Source organism: Phragmites australis, chromosome 5, assembly GCF_958298935.1.
Source record: "Phragmites australis chromosome 5, lpPhrAust1.1, whole genome shotgun sequence".
Taxonomy (NCBI): domain Eukaryota; kingdom Viridiplantae; phylum Streptophyta; class Magnoliopsida; order Poales; family Poaceae; genus Phragmites; species Phragmites australis.
The window spans coordinates 32,364,981-32,371,229 of record NC_084925.1 but is presented as its reverse complement, the minus strand read 5'-3'; the positions used below and the strand labels follow the sequence as shown (position 1 = coordinate 32,371,229).

General features: G+C 43.1%; 1 pseudogene; it reads right to left on the bottom strand.

The window, feature by feature from the left end:
* Window positions 1-993: 993 nt before the first annotated feature.
* On the bottom strand, window positions 994-4,324 carry LOC133919300 (probable LRR receptor-like serine/threonine-protein kinase At3g47570; annotated as a pseudogene).
* Window positions 4,325-6,249: the final 1,925 nt, after the last annotated feature.

Here is a 6,249-nt window from a genome sequence, read left to right as displayed (position 1 = left end):
TACAGGAAAAGGATTAGTGAACCTATTATACACGAAAAAGAATACAGAAAGACAAAGAATTGTGTAATTACTCGCTCAGGAAGCTCACACGTTCTGCAAGGGGAGCCAGGCCTATCAAGCTGAAAACAAGCACCCAGGCCTGCCAACACAATTTCTCACCATAAGGGCAAAGACATATTGGAGTAAAAATAAAAGGTGAAAAAATAGAAAGTTTGCCCATTGCACTCAGCCATTATGATGTTTCACTGCGCACAAACTGCAAACACTGCACTCTAGCTCTTCTAGTTCTTTGAAGCAATTCATCGAACAATACCCGTGCAGAACTACACCTCCACAAAGTGTGCTGGCAAGAGTGTACCAATTGCTAATGGTCTGCGTCGCTCACATATGAGATACATATACATTATACAAAACCTGTCACTGATTCAACAGAAACAAGAATGAATTACGCATTATCTGGCGGTTTAAGGGAAAGCACTGATCTGTCAAGAGAACATCAAGAGAACAAGTGCAGTAGATAATGCTCTAACTCTATAAATTTTTGAAGCTATCAAAAAAATTTAGAGTTGAAACTCTCTCAAAAAGACTATATTTCCGTACAAGATATGACGCCTTGATTACATGCATCTTGGTGGCTATTTTTCTCATGATCATTCGTTCTGTTGGCAATGCACAGGTACAAGAAAGCGCGACCTGCAACAGAGATGCCACGCATTGGCTGGCCACATTTTCCGGTGCCATCTTTTGTTGAGAAAAGTCCTTGCATTTATCTATGAGATGAGGATCAATGACTTGCAACATTGTTGCTCTTTAGATAAATGCAATTGAAATCGAGCGGAGATGCTGCTCTCCACGAAGTTGACGATGTCAAATCCATCCTGGAACATAGGATGTGTTGGTCTTTTATCTGTCAGCATCTCCAAAAACACTATTCTAAAACTACACACATCCCCAAAAGTATACGCATGGCCTCCGCCGCGTACTCTAAAGAGCCATGTATGTCAAACATAAAGTTATGCAGAGGTATAGTGTTGTATTAGATAAAATAAAAGTTATATAGAATCACCATATCTAAAGGAATATATCCTATAGTACCCTTCAAACCGATTGAGCATATTGATGTCGACGAAGAATCAACATAAAACCTTGCAATATCGAAGTCTCCCAAAAGAGCGGTCATATAAACATATAGAAGGATGTTACTAGGCTTCAAGTCACAATGAACAGTGGGCCTTCCACAGTCACGATGCAAATAGTCCAATGCATCAGCTATGTTTACAGCTATGCTTATTCTTTGGGTTAGGCCTAGACGTTTATTTGGAGTTTTACCCTCTCCATTGGGATGCAACCATGTGTCCAGATTCCCGTTAGGCATGTACTCATAAACTAAAGCTTTGAAGCCATCCTGACATGGAGCTTCTCTCTGCACCTTGCATCTCAAGGTTGAAAACCTTCACGGCCACCTCCGTTTTGTCTTCCTTTAACTTTCCTCTATAGACTGAACCATAGCTTCCTCTCCCAACAAGGTTAGATTCTGAGAGGTTCCTTGTGGCTCGAGCTAGATCATTGTAAGAAACTTTAAGAAAATCCTGACCAAAAGAAACCGGTGATATATATATATTTGGGGTCTTCTTCACAAGGAGTAAAAGGTAGACCAACAATGATACGAGTGACAAGAAGCCAAATATTGGCATCAACAGCATAATCAAATAGTTACTCAGAGAATTATCTGGGCATGCAGGCATGTGGATCAATGGCACCTCCGCAAAGTCCCTAGTTGTCATTGAGTGAAACGACTGTAGCATTTGCAAATGCTCCATTTCTTGGCACTTCTCCGTATAGATGATTATATGAAAGGTCCAGACATATGAGAAGTTGTAGAGCACTTGAGTTTGATGGGATTGTGCCTGACAAGTAGTTATGAGAAAGATTTAGTACATTCAAGCTCTCCATGCTGCTGAAAACCATTGGAATGTATCCGGTGAGAAAGTTTTGGTCCATCTGGATGGTGGTTATAGATTGGCATTGACCAAATGTTTCAGGAACTTCCCCCGTAAACTGATTTGATGAAACAGATCAGTTGACGAGTTGGTTAAGGTTACCAATTTCTAGGGGTATGCTACGTTGAAGGTTGTTAGAGCTAAGATCCAACTTTGTCAGTTTCTGAAGGTTTCCGAACCTGGGTGGTATAGTTCCTTTGAATTTATTTCTTCCCAGAATAAGCCAATTCAACAGAGTAAGATTGCTGATGGAAGACAGAATGGGCCCATTGAAATTGTTTTCTCGCAGAAGGAGATATTGTAATTTGTTTAGCTGTGCAATCCATTCAATTGTAACACTAAAATTGTTATTACCTAGTCCTAGTTTAGTTAAGGCACGAAGGTTTCCTATGCTTAGGGGAACTATCCCAGATAGGTTGTTTCTACCCAACAGAAGATATTGAAGATTGACGGAGAGGTTACCAACTGAATTTTGTATGGCTCCATGTAGCAAGTTTCGTGCTAGTGAGAGTACAGTTTGTCAATGCGTGTACAAAGTCCAAGCTTTGGGTGTCGCATGCTCCAAGTTTGTTTATTTCAAGGCTTAGAAGAGACAGCTTAGAAAGCATACCAAGAGAATTGGAACTTGGCCAATGAAACTATAGATGATAAATCTATATAACCCAGTGCTGACGCATTGCCTAGGGAAGCTGGGATCCGACCTTCAAACATTTTCGTACCAAAGTAAAGTTCTTGGATATTAGGGAGGGCGTCACCCATATTAGGTGGCAATGCACCTCTGAGATTATTGGATAGCAAGGGTATTATTTGAAGCGAAGACATATTAAAAAGATCATGTGGGATTTCACCTGACAAGTTGTTCACTCCAAAGCTCAAATAGAATACATTTTGCAATTTTCCGAATCCGTCAGGAAAATTTCCTGTCAAATGGTTATATGAAATGACGACCATGTTTAGGTGAGTTATGTTACTAATGGTTGGCAGAATTATTCCAGTGAGATCATTCCAGGATAGCCGTATTACCGATAGATTGTAGAGAAGTCCTACTTCAGGAGGAACTTCACCCATCAGAGAGTTCCTATAGAGGTATAGAATTCTTAGATTAGAGCAATTTGTAAGATCCAGAATACTCCCTTGCAATAAGTTGATGCTTAGATTAAGGATTTCAAGTTTGTGGAGATGGTTGAGAGGAGGTAACTCCCCGGAGAAACTATTTGCGGACAGATCAAGTGTTCTAAGGAACCTCAAGTTTGCAAGGGAGGAGGAGATTGAGCAGGCCAACTTGTTCCCGGCGAGTTCCAGCGCTGTGACTCGCCCCGGGTGCGTGAGGCTGCAGTTGACGCCCTTCTACAAGCAGTGGTTGGTGCTGGAGTTTCAAGAGTACAGCACTCCTGTCGGATCGCTGGCTGCCTTGAAAGCGAGCAACGAGAGCACATCCGTGCTATTATCAGGAAGCGTTGAGCAACTGGTTTTGCTAGTATCGTGAGATAATAACAGCAATGCCAGTATTATAAGCATGGTAGATTTTGGGGTTGATTGGTAGACATCAGGCTCTTCTCAGCTGCAGAAAAAATAGCATAAAACACTGGCATGGCATGTTCATATGCGGGGCTAGCCAATCAAGATTTCCCTAAAAAACAACCAAGACAAAGCTTGTGCTACTACCGAGTCGCCTATAGTGCTGCAAAATTGCAAGGATCTTAAGCAATAAATTCTCCCTAAGAAGCCTTGAAGCCTGGTCTTATAAAATAAAATATGCATAAAGTGTTATATCAAAATATTCACCACTAACAGCAGGCCACCTCATCCAAATCTTCTTAGTGGATTCAGCCCTTAGAACTCGTGAGACCTCCTACGCTGTGTATAAAATCTAGTAAAACTAATATGTTGAAAATCCCGCCTTAGTACCATTTAGGCTCTAAACTTTGGAGATGCATGTATGCTAATCGCAAGTAATCTAATGCACCAAGAGTAACTACATCCAATGACTCATCTAAACATTTTTAATGTATCTACAACTCTAACTTCATGAGTTTTAGAACTAGAGATACTTAATTCTAAAAATTCTTAAAACCGGAGCTGCCAAATATATCCTTAACTTTGTCAAATGTTTACAGTTACACTCGCATCAATAATTATGACGAGCCTGACATCAAGATAGAAGCAAAAAGATAATTTAAATTCGTACAGAGTACTAATAAGGATGAGAGAGAATTAGGCACCTCTGATCGGCTGGAGCGCAGGACACGGCAGCATTTTCTGCTGGCGGAGTCTGAACTGTGTACTTTGAGTTGGATGCTCAGCTGGCTGAGGCCCCAGGGGGCTTAAAAACACTTTCACAACATCCTCATGTCCACACACTTGCATTGTGACGCCTCATCTTAGCTTGATCGCCGATGCAGCGAAGAATCCTTAGTCCGTCAAACATACCTGTTACTGCCACTTTTCAACTTTTATCTCCTCACCCACCGCCGACGTCGTTGTTTGAGATGGACAAGATTGTTGCGGCATGTCCAAACCTCGAATCCCGGAGTTCTTTTCGGCACGAACTGGACAGAGATATTCTGGGATGATGTTCATCCTGTCTCTTGCGGACTTGCGGTCCTATATTCTCGTTTCCAAATCCGATTTGATTATTTGTGATGATCGTGCTTCCGTAGTGTATTGTGTGGGCATAATTCGTTTATTGATTTTATTTGACAGTGTAGCGGGACAAGTCAACTTGTATGTATCCGATGTGGACATGAATAATCTGTATAATGTTGTGCTTCACACGATTGCTTCCTATGCTTTGGTTCTCTGGTTTCGCACATGCTTGCTCAGGCACCAGGAGCGAGCAACATGGCTGCATCTACAAGTTTCGTTCCGCATGCAGTCGTGTCGACGACCCGACGTATGCCTTGCCGGCTTTGCCGTAGCTTGACCGCTTTTACAGGACGCCGGGCACACTGAATTCTTGGGGTGCTGAACTTTTCCCGTCCCGTTACGATGTCATATTGCAGGTTGCAGCGGTTGCTATCTGATCTAGCTGGAGCAAGATGTCCCGGCATGTAGAATTCAAAGATGAAAGGATCCCTGCGGAAACCAGCCGGTCAGTGTCGTCGGATCGCGGCTTGTTCGGCAGCTCCTTGCGACCATCGCTCGCTACCGTCGTCTCGCCTTTCAGTCGCGTGTTGGGCCGCGGCCTATTGAGTGCGTTTTCTAGATACACGGGGCCCTGAGTTTGCCTCACGTGGATCCAAAGAATAACGGGCCAGTCATTGTGGTAAGAACGGCGCAAGCACGGAGTGAGCGCTCGAGTCAGCTGCGTTCGAGCGCGTGCTAGCGCGATATGCACCGGGTTTTCTCGATTTATGTGGGCACACATGGAGCGTGTTCCGCATCTAATCTTGGGCCTCCAACGAAGACCGTGCAGATAGAGTCATACTGTTGAAAAGAACTAACGGCCCATGTAACCTCAGGGGCGTCGGCGCAGACAAGGTAATGAGAGTCAAGGGACTAGGCTGGACCGCTGGTGGTGCTGAGGGTACTATGCCTAGTGATTTTAGGCTAAGTCCGTACTAGAGCCCTAGCACGGGCCGTAGGTTCGTCCGTGTCACCAACAATCGTGCAAGCCTCCAAGGTGTGACATGCCAATTCCCCATTGCAAATAGGTGTCAGTGTGGTTAGCCCTGAACAAATAAACCTATCTGCAGCATCACACCTAGATGTGTGCTGCTTCCGCCCAATTTAAAACGCCTCCAGCTCCAACCTGTCATTGTTTGCCATTTTTTTGAGCCAGTCTGCATTCCGTCCTGTGCCAGCCCTCCTAGACCCTCAACCAAAACAAATCTCAAGAACGCAATTATAACTACTACATACAGAACGAATCAATCGGCCACACACCCCGTAGTCCACGACTATCCGCCAAGGCAGGCGGCGACTGGGGAGACTATTCTCTTTCCAAAAAGCTTTAATCAAAAGTTTAAATTTAAACTAAATTAGTACACTGAAACATATCTTATTAGCAGACACTCTCGTATTGATAACGTGTTATAATATTCGGTGCCCTCTGGCCGGGGTCAAAATCATCACAGAGTAACAGTAAAATATGAGACGGTAAACAGTATTATGACTTTAAAATACTGCAGCAACAGTATTGTACCTATTTCATTAATTTACTATGTTAATTTTACTGTTTATGGTACCATGTAGCGCATAATCTGATTCATCCCTATGTGATCCAATGATCCACAGCTATTTAATATCA